The sequence below is a fragment of the Nuphar pumila genome, chromosome 16 (assembly GCF_984573655.1).
Source record: "Nuphar pumila chromosome 16, dmNupPumi1.hap1.1, whole genome shotgun sequence".
NCBI classification, from domain to species: Eukaryota; Viridiplantae; Streptophyta; class Magnoliopsida; order Nymphaeales; family Nymphaeaceae; genus Nuphar; species Nuphar pumila.
Window position 1 is genome coordinate 72881690 of NC_143264.1, and position 19068 is coordinate 72900757.

Sequence of the window (19068 nt, forward strand, 5' to 3'; positions counted from 1 at the left end):
TTTAATCGTCACCACCACAGCAACTCCTCATCATCCTCCTCCACCTCCCCACCCAACAACTTGTTTATCACCTTCACCCTCATCGTGTTCTTCATCATCGGCTTCATATCCATGTACCTCTGCCGCCTCACCGTTGAGTTCTTCCTATCGCCGCTGCCGCCGCACCCCCCCCAGGAGACCGGCATTGCCAACGTCGGCAGCAACGGAGACGAGCCTTCCGACGTCGGCCTCCACCCAAAAGTCATAGCCTCCTTCCCCATCTTCTCTTATTCTGCTGTGAAGGACATCCGGCCGGGGGCGCCGAGCCTCGAATGCGCCATCTGCCTCTGCGAGTTCGACGACGACGACGTCTTCCGGCTGCTTCCGGCTTGCGGCCACGGCTTCCACCCGAACTGCATCGACAACTGGTTGGTTTCGCACAGCACCTGCCCGGTCTGCCGACGCAATTTGAATGCTGACGTCGAGGCCGGGACGACAATGCCGGTGTTCTCGGAGCTGCGGCATGGCGGGAGGCTGTCGTTCAAGGAGGAAGAGAGCAGAATTCTAATGCGGTTGCACTCCAGGGCGAGGTTTACCGCTTCTGCTTGTGGTGGTGGTGAAAGGATGGTGGAGGCACGTCGGCCGGAATTCTCCAACGGTAGCTCTTCCGGCAAGGTGGCCGGAAATAGTTCAGGTGACAAGGAAGACGATTTGTGTTAACGATGATAACGGAGGAAGGCAGTGGAATCTGTAAAGATTTTTTTCTTCCTTTGTAAGAAATTGCGAGATGAAACAAAAAAAGGTTCAGATTTTGTTATTGTTATCGGACCGTCGACCATTTTTAATGGACGGCTGACACAACGAGTTGGCACGTTGTAATCTTTTGTATATTTCTCACGGTAAACTGGTAAGAAAAAAAATCCTTAATAAAGAGTCATTGATGGTGGTGTTCATGGTGGGTCCCACGGTTGTACAAAGAGGACGGTAGGGGCCACACAACTTCTGTAAGTTGGTCTAAGGGCGGGCCGAGGCTAGGCGAGGCGTTGAATTTGTTATGAAGCGAGGGGTAAGCCTTGAGGCATTGAAGCGTAAGAAACTAATAATAAACGACAATATAAAAAAAATAATAAAAAGTTTAAATAAAAACTAATAATATTAATAAAATAATAATAAACGACAATAATAAAAAAAAAATATAATCAAAATAAAAAAATAAATAGTATTAATAAAATATATAATATTAATAAAATAATAAAAAGTTTAATCAAAATAAAAAAATAAATAGTATTAATCAAAATAAAAAAATAAATAAAAAAATATATAATATTAATAAAATAATAAAAAGTTTAAATAAAAACTAATAATAAACGACAATATAAAATAAATAGTATTTTCCTATAATTAACTTGTCGTTGTCGTCGGGTTGCTACTCTTCCTCGCCGCCATGTGGCTCACCACCGTCTCCAAGAGCTCCCTCTGCTCGTCCTCTATTGCGATGGAAACAAAGTGAGAGGACAATGCCCGGTTTCTCCGCGAGAGGCCCGAGATTAACTTCTTGGCATAGCACACCAATGACCCCTCGATGCTCTCGAGGCACAACCATTCTTATATAATACAAACCAGAACGGTGAGCTCGTCGTACCACCAAGCGGACCTCACCAGTCCTCAGTGCCGGAGGTCAGATTCGATCCCATTCTAGGGGACATCGATGCCTACACTCGCACCATGGATAGATGTGCCTTCGCCAGAATTTGCGTGGCGGTTCCACTGAACTTTGTTGCTAAGCCACAAATTGAGATAGCTTTTCTCAATGGATGCTTCTTTCAGCAAGAAATAGTGTACGAACAGAAGATACAGTTTTGTTCTCAATGTGGGTTGATGAACCACTCGGCGATGACCTGTCCTGCTCAGAAATTTGATTTCGATGGGACTCCTCAATCTGCCTCCCAGGATGAGTGGACCCAGGCGAAGATGCATCAAAAACCCAAAATTGATCAAGCAAAGGTTCCCAGAGAGAATCGAACCAACTGTTTTTCGGTCCTAAATGATTTTGAGAAGAACAATTAAACTCCTCAAGATTCCAAATCTACATAGGGAGACGACTCTAATATAGTTGCTTCGGTTGCTGCGATGGATATTTAAACACAGGTCCCACCATAGTCTAATGCCCCCAGTGCTAGTGGAGTCCGTGAACTACAGGCCAACAGAGGGGCATCAATAACAGTTCAAGAGCCTTCATCGACTAAGAAAATCGAGAAGCAGAAGGATACCTTATCAAGTAATACCTTCTCTGGAACTTCTGAGATCGTCGTTTCCAGAACCCTTGCCTTATTGGAAAATTTTTCGGCGTCGGCGACCGGTTTCAATGGAGTAGGTTTGTATTACATAAGAATGAGGTAACCACCAAGCGGACCTCACCGGTCCTCGTTGCCGGAGGTCGGATTCGATCCCATTCCAGGGGACATTGTTGCTGGGGCTCGCCAGATCGTCGGATGCCCCCTCCGCCACTGGCCATCTGAAGAGGGACAGGTTGGTGGCAGCCTTAATCGCTATGGCTTCGATGCACCACCTGGTGATGTCGAGCTCCTCGGTTTCCGGCAGGAGTCACTTACACGAGCTTAGGGTCTTGACAACGTCTAGCTCAGGAACGCCTCCGCCTTGGCGACGAGATTGTCGTGGTTGTGCTCCTCCGTCATCTCGAGGTACTCTACCGTGCACCGAAGAGGGAAGAGTAACATGATGCATACGCCTTAGATGCAAAGCGTGCTTCGATGCGAGGCGTACGCTTCACCCATGTGAAGCGTACGCTTCACCCATGTGAAGCGTACACTTCAAGACTCAAACGCCTCACTACAACGCCTTGATACTTTTTGCTTATGCTTCGCCTCTGAGGCGTACGCTTTAGGTACCGAGGCGTACGCCTCTCACAACACCGCTCAGGGCATCCTTTGTGAAGGACTCAAGTTTGAAGGTCATGTACTTTGTGTCGTGGGCTTGTGGAACCACAATTCCACTGTTTGTTTGGGAGAAGGGGAAAGTGAATTCCACCTGTGGGGCATCTCAGGTAGGGCTGGTGAACCAGCCGAATGAACGGAATAGGGCTTGTTAATGCTCAGCTCGTTTGACAGTGGGTCAAGCTCATGACTCAGCTCGTGTTCGTGTTAAGCCGAGCTGATCTAGCTATTTCAAGCCCTACTGGTCCATGAAGGAGACAAGCCGAACAAGAACTGCTTGTGTAGAAAAGTTTCATGTTTTTTATACATGAAATGTAAATATTTTCTTTATATTACACTTAAAAAATATATATTTTATATATTAAACTTAATAATTAATATTTTATAACTACTTTTTCATGCATTCCTCTCTCTCTCTCTCATATATATATTCTTTGCATCCTTCTCTTTTCTTTATGTATTACACATAAAATATATACCATACATAGAACATTTATATTGTTTATCCATATGAGTTCAACCCAGCCGTCCACCCTGGTTTGGGGCTCTACTCGTTTAAACTAAATGAGCAGCTCGCAAGCTATACGAGCTGATAATGAATGAGTTCGTGATGAGCCGAATCAAGATAAGTGGCGTTTATTACATTGCCACGAAAGAGATAAAACGGGAGAAAAGTCGTTCCCAAAGAGGGGGTGCAACTTTAATTTTGACAGCAAAATGGGTCTCTCTGCCATTTAACAAGTGGGCTGGGTCTCTCGGACATTTAACAAGTGGGCCCCACCACCTAAATCCCACAAGGGTGTTCATTCCACCTCTGGTGAAAATTAAAGAGGCCCCTCTTTCTTGTGAAAGAGTTAGGGTCTCTTTCATAGAGTGAAACAAATGCTCCCAAATGATTTAGCACAATCTAATGAAAATGGATTCCAATTCCACTAAGTTCCACAAGATCCAAACACATTTATTTAGCCATTAGAAAGAACCATTGAGAACTTTCCCACTAAAACAACTCTTCTTTCTTGCAACGGGTTACATTCCACTAACGTTGCATTTGAATGCCAATGTTTTAGAATCAAATTTGCGATGCATGTATTTCTGACCCAACTTGCCAAGATCGGGTCACAGATCTGAAAATCCATATTGAACAATGAATTTGAGATCATGAAAAACCGGCCTCATTTGAGACCCCAGGGGTTTGGTCCTGTAGTGGGACCGTTTGATGGGCAGTCTAGGTTCAAATCCCATGGACATCATCCCCTTTATAAGCAAAAGCTTGGCGACTCCCTGGGGTCGAGGGGCAAGCCCTCAGAGTATTACGTTGACATGGACAGAGACCGTAAGTGCGTCTAGGGAGCGGTTTCCTCGACTAAAAATAGAAAACCGGTCTCATCTGACCCATCCTACTAAGCCAACTATACAAAGAGCCGGTCCAAGGCCAAATCTCATATTTATGAAGTCCTAGAGGTATTACTAATGGAACAATAAATGAAACAACCATTGTTCAATAACCCATTCAAAATAAGATACCATGGCTAGAAAACTTAATTAGTTCATTTGAGGACACATATCATAGTGGCACCATCCTAGAGTTCTACAGGAAATTTTTAATATTATAATACACAAACATGATTTGGTGTAATAACTACAATGGTAAAAGAACAAATTACTGCAGATCATCCAATGGAGGAAGGAGAAACCCAAGCTTTCAAACAGAACATAAGCAAACTAAGAATGGTTGCATGCTAGGAGAGCAAACATTTTGTTGATGAATGATTTTGGTCTTGGCCTCTTTGGAAAGTTGCCGGCGGCGATTTCCGATTCGTCCATTCCGTTTCTCCGGCAGTGCTGGCAAGCTTCTAAGAACGCACCATGGACATATTCAGAAGCTTCTGCAACAGTCATGTCCTCTACTAGCTTATCATGATAAGTATCCTTATATATGGTCACCGTTCAGTTGGGCCTGCCAATTGCACCAACTCTTGCTGGAACTCGCTGAGTTTTGCATCTTCTTTGACTTCTGCCCTTATTAATTCTTCTGACACTGGAAGTGTAACTGGACAAAGTGGAGATGATAAACATTTGCATCCATTTGTTGAAACTCCTAGCACACATTTTCAGAAATTTCACATGGATCAATTTTTTTCTCTTCTTTATTAGGACTTCTAATATACACAAAAGTCTAGAAAACTACTGAATCCCTTTGTGGAGAGCGCTGCCCACCTATTTTGGGATGTGCATTGGTGCAGTTTTTATTTAAATGTGTATGGGATGATAAAAATATCTCTTGGGATCTAACCTTCTCCTGCGATCCCTGAAATAAGGTGTTAGGGCTCCAAGTGACTATTTATATGGTGTTGTTGGGTGTTGCTTCAGCATTTTTCGTGAAAAAAAAGAGCTCATGTATGCTTTAGGTATATTGTTGTTAGTAATAGATCAGTGGTGACCTTAGGCCACCAAACTAAAAGACTTAAAATCAATCGCTTTGCTCCTTAACTTTTAGGTAGCTTTTTACTTTTAGGCAAGGAAAGACATAAAACTTGAATCTCTCGCTCACTCTGCTCTCTCGGTTGATTATACTGAAACAATCTCTCGCAGGCCTGTTACATAAACGAGTGATGCTTAAATGACCAGGTTCTGACGTTAGCTGGGTTGGTGCTTGTGGGATCTGGCAGTTGGTGGAACAAGGAGGGCAATGCTGAATCAGCATGCTGTTTGCGTACTCTGCTTTCTGTTTTCTCTCTGTTCTTCATGTTGTTCACCCCTTCTCTCGCCCCCCGTCTCTGGTTTTTTCTGCATGGCCATCTCAGCAGCAAACAACAGCAGTACAAACTTGGACATGGACCCAGCTGATTTGCTCTTCAGGTTGATGGTGGTCACTTACAGCATCCGAAATTTTGAAGGGCACTGAGTTAACTGTGGCTGTCGCTATGCTCTCCTGTTTTTCTGCAGATACTGTATGTTTCTCTGCATTACCTGAATTGTGATCCATGGACTGCAACAATGTTTTTTATTTTCTCTGTTTTCTGCCGCAGCAAATGATACCTCATCAGAGTATTGTAATATTTATTTTTCCTAAATATTATTGAATTCGTATTCTGTCAAAAAAAAAAAAACACTTGGCACATTTATTCATAACAAACAAGTTAATTTTGGTATCAACGCAAATTAAAGAATGTGGTCTTTATCAGGACATCAAAACAATGTTGTCAGTATCCGTATCGGCCCTGAATCGTTTGGCCAATGATTCAGGTGAGTCAGGATTCTCAAGTGAATCGTTCTGAATCGGTTAAAAAAATAATTAAAAAATATTCCGTATCAATCATAACGTGACACATGTTACGACCATTAAACAATATTATTATAAGTGACATTTATTTAAAAATAACCGATTCAGGCTAGTATCATATCGAATTTCTGCCGATACGATAGGTACCGGCCACACAAGCGGATGGCAACATTGCACCAAAAGCCAAAGGTGAGTTTATACCATACGATGAGCGTCCTTAAATCATCCTAATCATTGACGTACAGACTAACACACCAGTATGGAGCCTAGGCATCCTTAGTAATGAGTAGGGATTTAAACGGGCCGGACATGGGGTTGTACGTCTTACCCTACTTTTGAGTTTTGATGAGTACTAGCTACTTTTGGATCCTAAAGCAAACTCGTGGATCCAATTATGATATGAGACCCCGTGGTATTAATTAGATCTACTTTTTCTTTTTTTAATATTTACACGGAGAAGCCACCCTCAGGATCAAACATATTATACATTTCCAACAATATCTCAGTTGGATCTGATTGATTGGATCGAAATTAATCCTAACTGTAAACTTGGTAACTTTTTATTACATGAGTTTTAATACGATATATACAAGGTATCTATATAATATACTATCTTAACGAAGAGACATATATTGTAATGTATATGATAGGATACACATGATATTGTAATAGATGACAGGAATATGCTGTAAGCTGAAGTAAAAATGACATGTATGTTGTGGGTGGTTTCAGGTGGGTGATAGCATGGGTGGCCTAGCTGTGTAGTGAAGGTGATACCCAAGTGAGGTGATACCCAAGTGATGGTGTAAATGCTTCAGCAGTGGTGCTGGGTGAAGGTGAGTTATATACTATGATAGCAAATGAATGAAATGTGCCATGGGAATGAAGACACTTATTAATGAGTGAAGAGTATTGCTGTGAATGTGTGGTAATGAAGGATGCTACAAAAATTTATAGCAGTAAATGATGAAATGATCTAACGTATGCTTTTTGTAACTAAGTATAAGAGATGCAGGAATACAGTGAAACAGAAAAAATGCAGTGGAATATGTGGTGCAAGGTGAAGGAGGTGTGATTTGTAAGGTGGAAATGATATTAGCAGTGTGAAGATAAAGAGTATGATGCTGTAGTATGGCTACAGTGGATAGTATGTGTTGTGAAAACAATAAATGACATATGATCATGGCAGTATTGGGATCACCAATACATGTGAGCGAGGTATGTGAGCTATTGTAGATGCATAAATGGTGGTTGCAAAAATAAAGATGACTTGACAAAATATTTAAGCATACGACAACAACTTTGCAATGTAACCGGGAATTGTGAGACAAGTTGCTTCCTTCTAAAGTGTTTTCCTGAGCTGAACTGAGACAATGAATAATGAAAGATAGAGTCCATAGCAACCAACTTGTAACCTTGAACATAATCGCTGCTAGCCATCAAAAGTCAAGGCTACCATGTCATCCACGACCCTTCCTAGATGTTGACACTTCACTGACAGAGACGTTTCAAGGTTACTTGAGCTAAGATAGCCCGAATGGTTGAGACTGTTATGAAAAGTTTTGGCAAGAGCAATTGCAAGATTCTTAGCATTAGAACTAAGTGCCCCAAAATCGACTCTCTGTCAATTAGGAACTGGTGAGCCCTTTTACCAGAGTTGTATGAAAAGAGCGCATGGCAGTAGCAGGTGTATTTAAGAATTTGGAAACCGTGAAATTAGGACTTTTCCTTTTTCTTTCCTGCATATGAGATATCTTTGATGTGTTTGTAGAACCTTCTGAATCAATGTGAGAGGCATATGCATAACGTCTATTAACAACCCAGAAGCAACAAGTCTAACAAGCAATCGGGACGCAGATAGCATGACAAAATAAATGGATGCTAAACAGAGAATATATGGCAACAAATGCAAAATAACAAGTGGTATGGATGCCAATAATGTACAGATGAAAATCAGTAAAACCTATTCATAACATAGAGGTCCGATCTAAGTGTAAAATTGAACTGAAGATGAAGGATCATAGAAACAATAACAGAAAGATAAAACACGTAGATTCAGATGGGTATGTTACCGGATCTTAGTCTGGTGCAAGCGATACTAAAATTACACACCAGATCTAGATAAAATGTTGGATCAACAAGAGATGCATAGATAAATGATGCTGCGATATCATAGGCTTAATTTAACATATACCTACGGGGATATCAACGAAAGAGGATGGAACAAGGGGGGTATATACGCTGATGGACTGCTCAGCGCAGATGCAAAGCCAATGAATTATGCTGTTATAAACGAATGGGTCATGCTCTAATGATCAATGCGGTTGACATGACGCAAATGAACCAATGAAGGAACAGGGAAAGGAAAAGATGATCATCGACATAATGATGAAATGAAAACAATGTTTAATGAAAATAGATGCATAATGTTTAAACAACAACCCAAACAGTATTTCCAGGGAAACAACATACTCAGGAACTAGCAGAACATCAGAATCATAATGCAACAACCAACGGGTAAGCAGGAAATGCAAAATAGAAAAGAAAGAAAAAAGAGAGGAAAATTACTAAAATAAAATAAATAATAAAAAAAAGTTGATAATCCATTGAACCTGGTGAACACAAGGTACACATATATAAAGGGATAAATTGGAAAGAGAGACAGTAACGATGACGGGAGCGTTGATTCAAACATGTACAGACCACAAAATTCAATAATTTGCAAAAATGAAGAAAGAAAATTTGTTGGAATTATACAATCATTCCGTCGATTTTGAACGCAGGTGGACTGACATGGCTATCGGCAAAGCAGTAACACGAGAAGTGCTTTTAATGGGGCGATGAACAAAAAAAATAAATAAATAAAATAAATATTAGAATTTAGAAAGAGAAGGAATATTTACCGTGGCCAACTGAGAGGGAGACCCAATTCTATGGCTCTGGGCTGCAAATCTAGCACACGAGTTTTTATAATCACACGCTTTTTGTCCATCAGAGCCATCACTTACCTTAGCGTGGCTGAACATGGGTGAGTTGGGACCCATTTGCTTGAGAAGGATACCATAATCGTGGATCATGTAGATATATCTGGATCTCGTTTTGTAAGGTAAAAGACCCCTTTACAATAATAGTTAGCAAATATTCACAGCAGATAAAGTTTTGTAGCCAGTGAAACAGAAATTTGCAGTAAATAAAATGAAAATTTACAATGAACCAAGTATGCATATCGATCCTACAAATTTAATGCATTAAGCTAAGTAGTAGGTCAACCTCAAGTATCGGATCCTCACAGTTCATAGCAGTGGACTGATTCCTGCTGCTCAGACACACAGGAAAGTTCAAATTTACAATGAAAAATACAGGAAACCAGTTAATCGGACAAAAGAAGATAGAATATAATTCCACGATGCTTTTTATCAAGTGAAGTTCGAATCTCCTCAACCATCCAGTGAAACCAAGAGATTTCAGATTCTTGGATGCTGTGTATGTTGAGCCACACAACAACCGGATTTATAAGTGACAAATAATATACATAACGAAGATGAAAATGGGGCATGGATTAAAAGAGAAAACATAAAATCAAGAATATCGCTAATGATCAGGACTAACAGAAATGCAATAACAGAAATCAGGAAACTTAAATACAAAAAAAAAATAAAAGAAATAAAAAAATAAAAAGCAAAAATGGAAATTAGATGTTGGAATTGGAAAATTCCATTGATGTAGCAGCAGGGGTGGGTTGATGTTGCACAGGCAACTCAACACCACCAGAAGTGTGTTTAATGGGGCAAAAACCAGAAAATCAAAAGTAAAGCAAAGAAAGTAAAGGGGAGAGGTTCTTACCATGTTCCGCAGAGGCTCTGAAATAATCCCTTCGGAAGGGGGAAGAAGCTCTACTGTAGGATTCCCTTCAGAGAACCAGAGAAGGAAAAGTGCTAAGAGGAAGGAGAAGGGAGGGATTGAGAGGCGCACATGGGGAGGTGAGAGATGGATCGTGAAGGAGAAAGCAAATGGCGAGGTAGAAGATAGATGATTGGATGACTGCTGAAGTGCTTTTATATATATATATATATATATATATAAAGAGAGAGAGGGAAGGTGGAGGGCGATGGCCTCCATCGCCCCTCCTGCAGTGTTTCTCGCAACGGATGGCCGTTGGAGTTTTCAAGGGAGGTCCTCCAACTTTTTCAGAAATTTTCAAACAGTGGTCCGTTTTCTTAAAATTTTCCAAAAAAGTGGTTTTAGCTAAAAAAATGTTTTCAAAAAGAGGGGGGGTTTCTAAACCATGTTTTTTTTTTGTATTTTCTTTTCTATTTTGTTTTTTTGATCTTTTCTTGGCATTTTCTATATTTTTTTCTATTTTTGAAATAAAAACTTTAAAATTATGGGATTTCTAAACTATTTTTGTAAAAATTTAAAAAAATTACAAAAGAGGGGTTTTCTGAGTATTTAGGATTAAACTTTGAAAATTTCTTTAGAAAATGGGTTTGGATCCAGGGTTTTGAGAAAATATTCGAGTTTTGGACCTCGAATTGAGAAATATAGAATAATGAATCCAAATGGATACCTGACAGACTATCTAAGCCATTCAGAAACTATTTTTGGTATTTTTATAATTTCGTTTTGAAAATTGGATAACAAGGCTCATAATTGGATTTTAAAATTAGATTCGGATCCGAAATTGAGTCAGATATAGAAAATGGATTTGGATGCCAGTGAATCCGAGAAATAACTGAAATTTTGATCAAAACTGACTCAATTATTCAGAAAATAGAGGTCAGGGGCAAAAAAGGAAATTTTATAAAATTTTGAAAAATTTGAGGTGTTCATACCTTCAAAGGCCTCACCTGTAATTTTTGCAACAGAACAGACATCAATTTGACCATAAACGAGAGAAACAACAGATAAACAAAAATAAAAGACGAATGATAACCAACAAAAAGAATATGGAGGAGAAGTGAGATGAAGAATGATAAACAAAATTACCCCCATTATTCAGGCCAACCAGTAGTTCAGTCTCTTCCCCTGCTTGAACAACTGCATTTTGCATTATCATGTTAGCAAGCTACAGAATTTCAGCTTTAAAATATCAACAGGTTATTGTAAGTAACCTAGGCAAATATCAACAGAATACAAGCAAAGTACAAACATACACATAAGATTGTAAGTAAAAAATTGGTCCTACGTATCCAGACAACTGATCTGTCATGATGGATGAGCTTGAACCATTGCCACCATGATCATAATTTAAATAAGAACCATTCCACAATGCGTCATAAACCTTTTTGGCCTTCTCATATTTACTCCAGAAAATCCCTTCAGAAATCTTATCACCAACCTCATGTGACATTGCAGAAGCAGCCTGAAGTGCTGCCCTCCTGTATAAGCACTAACACCAGTCACAGACCACACGTTATAGGTCTGATCAGGAAAACCTTCATTCTCAATCATCCCATCTCCATCTTTTTCAAACTGCTCCATGTAAGCCATGGCCATGTAAACTGATGGCCAAACAGCATGGCAAAATGACTTATCACCAGTTGCAATGACATCCCTGTAAACTTGGAGCACAAATTTTGGGTTCAAGTCCTTCCACCTATTCGAGTTGTGGAGATTATAGGCATTTACTTCAAACCACTGGTCATGAAGCCCGATATCATGGGGTACAGCACCAAGAACCTTTCTGGGAACCCACTCACCCTCAGCTAGTGTTTGCATTTTTTCAGGATCATTCATCATTACTGCTGTTGCAAAATCTCTTTGGATGCTGAGTTCAAGTTTTGGAAAGGTCATGACTGGAGCATATAAGGCATAAAAATGGACATCATAAGTGTTCCACATAAGGTATTTTATTCCTTGACGATACAACACTTGTCCAACATTTTCTTCTCCATCTTGAAGCAATGCAGGTCCAAAAGCTGTTTTTAATGTGCTTGGATTTTGTATCTTTTCAAGAGTTAAAGTTATCCTATCAAGGACATTGACTGAAGTATCATCATTTGTGCTTTGAGAAATGGTCTTATTAAGAGAAAACTTTTCATATGTAAGGGTAACATTATCCTAAACAGGAGGCACTCCATCTGCAGGAAACTTCCACAATTAGATACTCTAGATAGTATTTCCAGAATATGACAAGTACAGCACATACCAGTCTAGAATATGATAGTATTTCCATATTATCCAATGTTTATGAATGAGACCACGTCTAACTGATATGATTATATTATCTCTAGAACATTCCTCATCTGAGCTCAGAATTTTCATGTATGATCTACTGTACTTCAATGACAAAATCATGAATATGTTATAAGGAGTGTGACTCAATGCTTTCTTCAAATACTATCACCCAAAAAAATACAAAGGAAGATAGTGCATTATCTGTCCCAAGGGAGATATGCATGTTTATAATGCAATGCCAGCATAGTTAATAACTTAAACCTTGATAAAAAATGCAATGACAGCACAGTTAATAACTTAAACCTTAATAAAAAACCGAACATTGTATGTGTTTACAAACAAAACAACAAGGTTGAACAGCATACAATGTAGCAAATCGCTCACCTTTGTCGTCTAATGAAATGGCCAAGTAGAATTATAACCATCCACTAAAAATTTTTAGCATTTCAAGACAAGGTGAAAAAACAGCACAAATTACAAATACCTCACCTTCGCCTTCTAATGTCAATAGCCAAGTAGAATTGTGACTCTTTGTTAAGGTTTTTAGATTTCAAATAGATCAAGCTAAGCGACATCGCAGGGCGTTGTCTGCAAGGTAATGCTAATGCATGATTGCAGTGATTTTTCACCACCTTAGATGAGTTTTAATCATGTTGCTCAACTCAAGGAGAGCTATTTTTAATACAGACCATTCAAATTACATCCAATGAGCATTATTGTGAGAAACTTATTGAGTCCTCTTAATCTTATGGAGCCATCATAGTTGGGAACTAATCCAACTCGTGACCTGGCTGGATGGATCAAGGCAAGACAGAAATATAGAATGATCGACCTGACTTTTGCTAGCTGAGAGTTGAGCTAGTCAATTCTACAAGTCAGCATTATGGATTCTGTCAATTATCACATTTCTTTCAGGAAAACAGGATAAGCTGGAAAATTACTCGACATTTGCAAAAATCCAGCTGGCCCCTGTTTTTCTGGGTATGTGGGTGCATCCCAAAACGTAACCATTTTATCGTTCTCTTCTTTGCAAAGATAGATCAGATCTCCATCCACATACCCAAATGATCTTACCAATTAATGATCAGGAGAAGAAGAAACAGTAAAGGCAAAAGTAACAACGGACACTATACTCGATTTTCTTCACGTTTCATTTCTTCTTTCAACTATTTATAGTAGGAGTTAAACGAGAGCAAACACCAAACAAATGATAATTCTTTCTCTCTAATTTTTGTACCTCAAAAAAAAGAAAAAAGAAGAAAGAAAATATTCTTGGAGTCTCACCGAACCCTAAACATCAAAATCTAAGAGTTGCAGTTGATCAGTCAGCTACTACTACCCTCATAACCCTAAAGTATGCCTACAAACAGGTCCTCTCTTGATGGCCGGAGAAAGAGGTTCGTCGAAGAGAGGTAAGAGGGAGGTTCCCAAGAGGGACCGGACAGAGTCAAAAGTGAGAGAGGGAGGTTCCAGGAGGAACCGCTAGAGTCGAAGGTGAGAGAGGGAGAGAGCGTCGGGGTGAGAGGAGAGAGTGAGAGAGAGGAGAGAGCGTCGTGGTGAGAGGAGAGAGTTGGGGTGAGAGAGAAACAGAGGATGGGAGTACGCCTCCGTCGAGGTTATTTTTCTTAGGCTAAACATGCCCCTTCTGTCTGTTCATTTTGTAACAGGGGTAGGGTAGAACGTTAATTACATTAAAAGTGAGACTCGGCGGACGGTGTTCCACGCGTCCGCTGCGTCCCACGTTTGTTAAAAAACATGGGAAAATTAGCATTCGAGTCCCACACAAAGTGCGGTACGGACGATCAAACATGCTCTAAGGGAACCTGGTATCTCGTAAGAGCCCCTCTATCTAATTTGATCTGTATCCCTATTTTACTATGTTAATAATATTATTTATTCTCTCTCAAAAAAAAAGAAAAAAGAATATTCACACATTTGCCTCGTATTTTTTTAAAAATAAAATTATGATTTTTTAAGTCATGAAATTTTGGTGCATCATGAGCCATTGATTTTTATGCCGTCAAAAATCCTTGTTGATATGATCCAAGTTACAGGTTTTTTTTATCATACGATCATTAATAGATTAGACAGATTAGATTGAGGGCACACGGAGGCACGTCAAAACCAGGGAACACTATCCAACTTATGATAAAATATATTCTTAATAAGAAGATTTTCAGTAACTCAACTAAAGTTTGGGCGTTAATAAAAAAACTCACCTAAGTTTTAAAAAATTATAAAGGCACCTAAAATATTTTATTGTTTAAGAGAGTTAATTTACTAGTTAACCTTTAAAGACATCTTCATTCTTTTTAAGGTAAAATTTTAAAAGCATGATGTTGTGGGTAAAATCATAATTTCACATTACATTTAACAGCAAACTTGACTGTAGTAAACTCCTACGCCTTTTTAATTAACCACTATGTTTGTTAGGTCCATTTTTAAAAAAATTCAAAACTTAAGTCTCTTTTTTATTAATGCCCAAACTTTAGGTGCTTGTTTGAAAATACCCCTTTTTTCTTAATAGCCAAGCTTCTGAGAAAGAACGTAACATATATATTTTCTTATCAAAATAAATCATAGACTTTCATAGTTTATTACCTTCATAAATATAAACTAGTTCTCTTTCGTTATTTTTTAGAAGAATAATGAGAGCATCTTCTTACTAGGGTTGGCTAAGGTCTCCACCCCCTCATGTCTCAAAAATCCTACCCTCCATCCTTGCAGGGGTTTTGATTTTAACCTTTATCCCCGTTTTATGTCCTCCATCCCCGGTTCAAATGGGCTGAGGCGGGGCGGAGCCCCATTTCCTTTGGGTCCACTGCCATCTCTAAAGAAGAATCGGGGACGGGGCGTGATAGAAGAAAGCATAAGTCCATCCCCGCCTTTATCCCTGCACGGGTTTTGATTTTAACTTTCATCCATGCCTCCATCCCATTTCATGTCCTCCATCCCCGATCCAAACAGAGTAAGGCAGGGCGGGCCCGTTTCATCCCGGTCTACTGCCATCCCTACTTCTTACCTTTGTGTCCACGGGGCCAAACAGAAGAAGTTCAGTTTCTATTGATCTTGAAAAAAAAACTTTGAATTTGCTAACCAGTGAAGCTCTTATAGCTTGTAAGCCACTCCAAAGTTAAGAATGATCGGAAAGCCTAAGAAGCTAAGGTTTCAACTTGTATTTTTTTTCAGTAAGGGGGTCAAGAAAGAAAAAAGCGAGAAAATGCCAAAAAAAGTAGTTCAAACAAACTTTTTTGGTTTTACAGTAAAAGTTGAAACAAAAATTAGTTAGAAGCATACGAACAGCCCATGGTTTCCTTTTCCTTCTTCATACTAGGCTTAGGGGTGTCAACGGGTCGGATTTGGTTCGGACCCAGGTGAAACCAGACCTGGCCCTGATTTTTCGGTATGGTATCGGGTCTGGACCTGGGTTTAATCGGACTCACCATAAGAGAAACAATACCTGGACCCAATAAGAACTACATGAACCAGATCCTGGCCATACTCGGTAAAATAATATTTTTTTATCATTTTTAAATTGAAAAATTACAGGTCTTAATCGGAACTCGGGTCAGGCCCGGGTCTGGTATAAAATTTCACAAACCATACTCAGCTTCATGTATTAATCGGATCTTCAGGTCCAGACCCGTGTATTAGTAGGGTCTTCTTATTTGTCACCATACCCGGACCCTATAGGGTTTGGTATGGGTCGGGTCTGGGTAAACCCGACCCGTTGATACCCCTAATTAGGCTGATCTCATTTGGACAACGTATGAAACACAATCACGCTCATGAACGATTTTTGTGAATATAACTGAATTCATGAACTTGGGCATATTTACATGGTCTCAAACGCACCTTACTAAGTGGGAAAACAAACATACAAAGGACATGATTTCCTCTCTCCTTGACATCAGGCTTCATTTGGATATCGTGTGAAACAGAATCATTCATGAACTCTTTCTGTGAATATGATGGAATTCATGAACTTGGGCACGTTTATATGGCCCAAACGCCTTAAATTGTGACTAAATAGGAAAAGATACAAGTTTTTCACATCACAAGCTACGGCTGGCCTGCCAGCCCATATATTGCTCTATCATGAGACACCCAAAATCAAAGTAAGCTAGGAACTAATTAATATACTAGGCATACCAAAGATTGAGTACTATCCAGGGACAAAATACACATAGGTATACAATTATAGAATATGGGTGACCCAGCTATGACTCGTATGGGTGGTTACACCAACCTGGTTTGCCTAGCACAACAATTTGCTTGACAATCCTAGCTACCAGAAAAGTTGAAATCATGAACCTACCAGTTCCCTTTTCGATCCACGGCAAGTCATGATCGTAGGAACGTGAACTCCAAGTCGGTTGAACTGAAAATTGAATGGCTCCGGCCCAACGATATCATCTGGGCTCGGCACGCCGCGAACAGGTGTGGAAACATGTTCATAGTGTTATTCCAACCTTGTGATAAAAAGGATTTAGGAAAAGAGATCTCAAGCCTAGATGCACGTTCTTAAGATCGCTATCTTTAGAACTTCAATCGCCCCACTTCGGGAATTCCGAAGATGCGAAAAGGGTTTTGTTACGACTGAGTTCTCAAGATACAACTAGACTTGAACCTCAAGAGAGTCACTACTTCGCAAGAACAGATGACCTCTCTCACCCATGAACTCTGCAAGCCAAACCGGGAAGAAAGAAAGGAGAAAACTGGAGAGTCAGAAATTCTGATAATCCAAAAGACGAAAAAAGAAGAGATTTATAGACTTGTTAGAAAGGCCTAAAACGTTTTGAGATAAATGAGATTAATGGCCATAATCCTGACAGTTTGAAAATAGGATGAAAAGGTCCTTGAACGGTCACCCACTTTTGACTGTCAATCAAAGGCCTTCAAAATCGTCCAACAACCACAAAGCACCATAAACTCAATATAAATGCTATTAAAACCTTTCAAACGGCCAGATATCCCAAAATCGAAAAGAAAAATGGACATTTGCACCTCACACTGCTGCGAGCATGCGAAGTGCAAAGTGCGCCATCAAAACGCCACATTGTGCCTCAAGCGCCCTTGCGCACACACGCGTGCACACCAACGGCGTGTCCGTTGCTGCACGATGCGCAACAACGCCCGCAATCCACCTAAAGACTCAAGGCTTACCAAGGTAAAGAATAGATAACAAACTCTCTATTTAAACCACTTGAAAAACTTTTCTCTCTTAGATATGAGACTAAACTTTTTCAAAGCACTTTTTGGTAGTAACCAAAATCACCAAGATTTTATATTTTAAAACTTTTCTAACACATATAACCCACCATGCTCATCATAGGTGATAACTAAAAGGATTTCTTTCCACTGGGGGCTTGCTCGAATTGCCTGGTGCACTTCCTTCACGAACTTCTGCCCCTCTACTACATCATGAGAAGGTTGGTCACCATTTTCGGGCAACATTTTCAAATCAAATATCTCTGCTCAACCACCACATAGTTTGGTAGCTTCTCCTCTTTACAATGCTTCTTGAAACTCAAATCATATTGGTGAAACTTTGGTATGTACTTCAATTTCCTAAGGTTTCTATAGAGAAGGGTTGAAGGGGGTACTGGTAGTAGATCCCAAAGTCAAACCTAGCTTGGTTCAGTGATTCAAAGATGGTTCATTGTGGATAGCCCTCAACCAACTTCTTGGTCTCATTTCTCGTTGCACCGTGTGACATTGCTGAGTGCACTTACAACTGGTTCGGCTGCATCGATGCAGGTATGGATGCAAACCACCAGTCGAAGACAACAACTTCTGAGACGAGGGTCTTATAGACCAGAACATTTTTGGGGAGGAACCCATTCATCACCGTCTAGGGCATGCCCTTCTGTACAGACTCGTCTTGTTCGGCGAACCTGTTCATTGGGGGCAAGTCAACCAAGACATCGGTGGAGTTGCTGAAGATCTGCTCGCGAATGACCTAGAAGGAGCAGTCGGGGTCTGGGTCGATGTACACAGACCGATTACTGAAATAGACCCTATCCGAGTCGGGCTGGGTTAAGGAAAGTGGGTTTGATTCTTGGTCTGTGACCCCGTTGATCTCTCAATTCAGTGACTTCATCCATCTGACTATCCGAGCATGTGGTTGATGGACCTGTTTTTCTGGAACAGGACAACAATGGTCTTTATGGAAAAGGGAGGGCCAATTTCGGTAAACATGTTTTCAGTCTTATTTTGTCTGTTCTGCTAGAAACTGATGAAGGGGGTTGGCTTTTAAGGTTGGTTCCTTGACACACAATAACATGCATTGTGAGAGCCAAGTACACAGCATATGTAACTCCATCCGACGATCTCGCCAGAGGGGATAAACATTAGAAAAAAAATGATGGTTTTCCTTTTGGGGAAACCATGTTTTTGTGAGAGAGGGTGAGGATAATCCTCATCCCCAATCCGTGGAGGGTGAGGCTTATCCTCAACCTGCGTGAGGGCTTTTATAGCCCTCATGCAGCTCCCACCATCGCACCTCAAATGAGTGACAAAGAACGACAGAGAGAGTGAGAGAGGAGAGCTTACTGGCGACGACGACGGCAAGGTGAGCACCCTCCTCCTCTTCTCCTTCTTCTTCATCCTTTTCTTTTCCAGTGAGTGAGGGCCGACAACCATGGTTGCCGGTAATTTACAGAGGCAAAAAAA

General features: G+C 40.2%; 2 pseudogenes; both read right to left on the bottom strand.

The window, feature by feature from the left end:
• Positions 1–2615: 2615 nt before the first annotated feature.
• On the bottom strand, positions 2616–12968 carry LOC149813555 (uncharacterized; annotated as a pseudogene).
• Positions 12969–16613: 3645 nt separating this feature from the next.
• Positions 16614–18241, bottom strand: LOC149813556 (non-specific phospholipase C4 pseudogene; annotated as a pseudogene).
• Between the last annotated feature and the right edge of the window lie 827 nt (positions 18242–19068).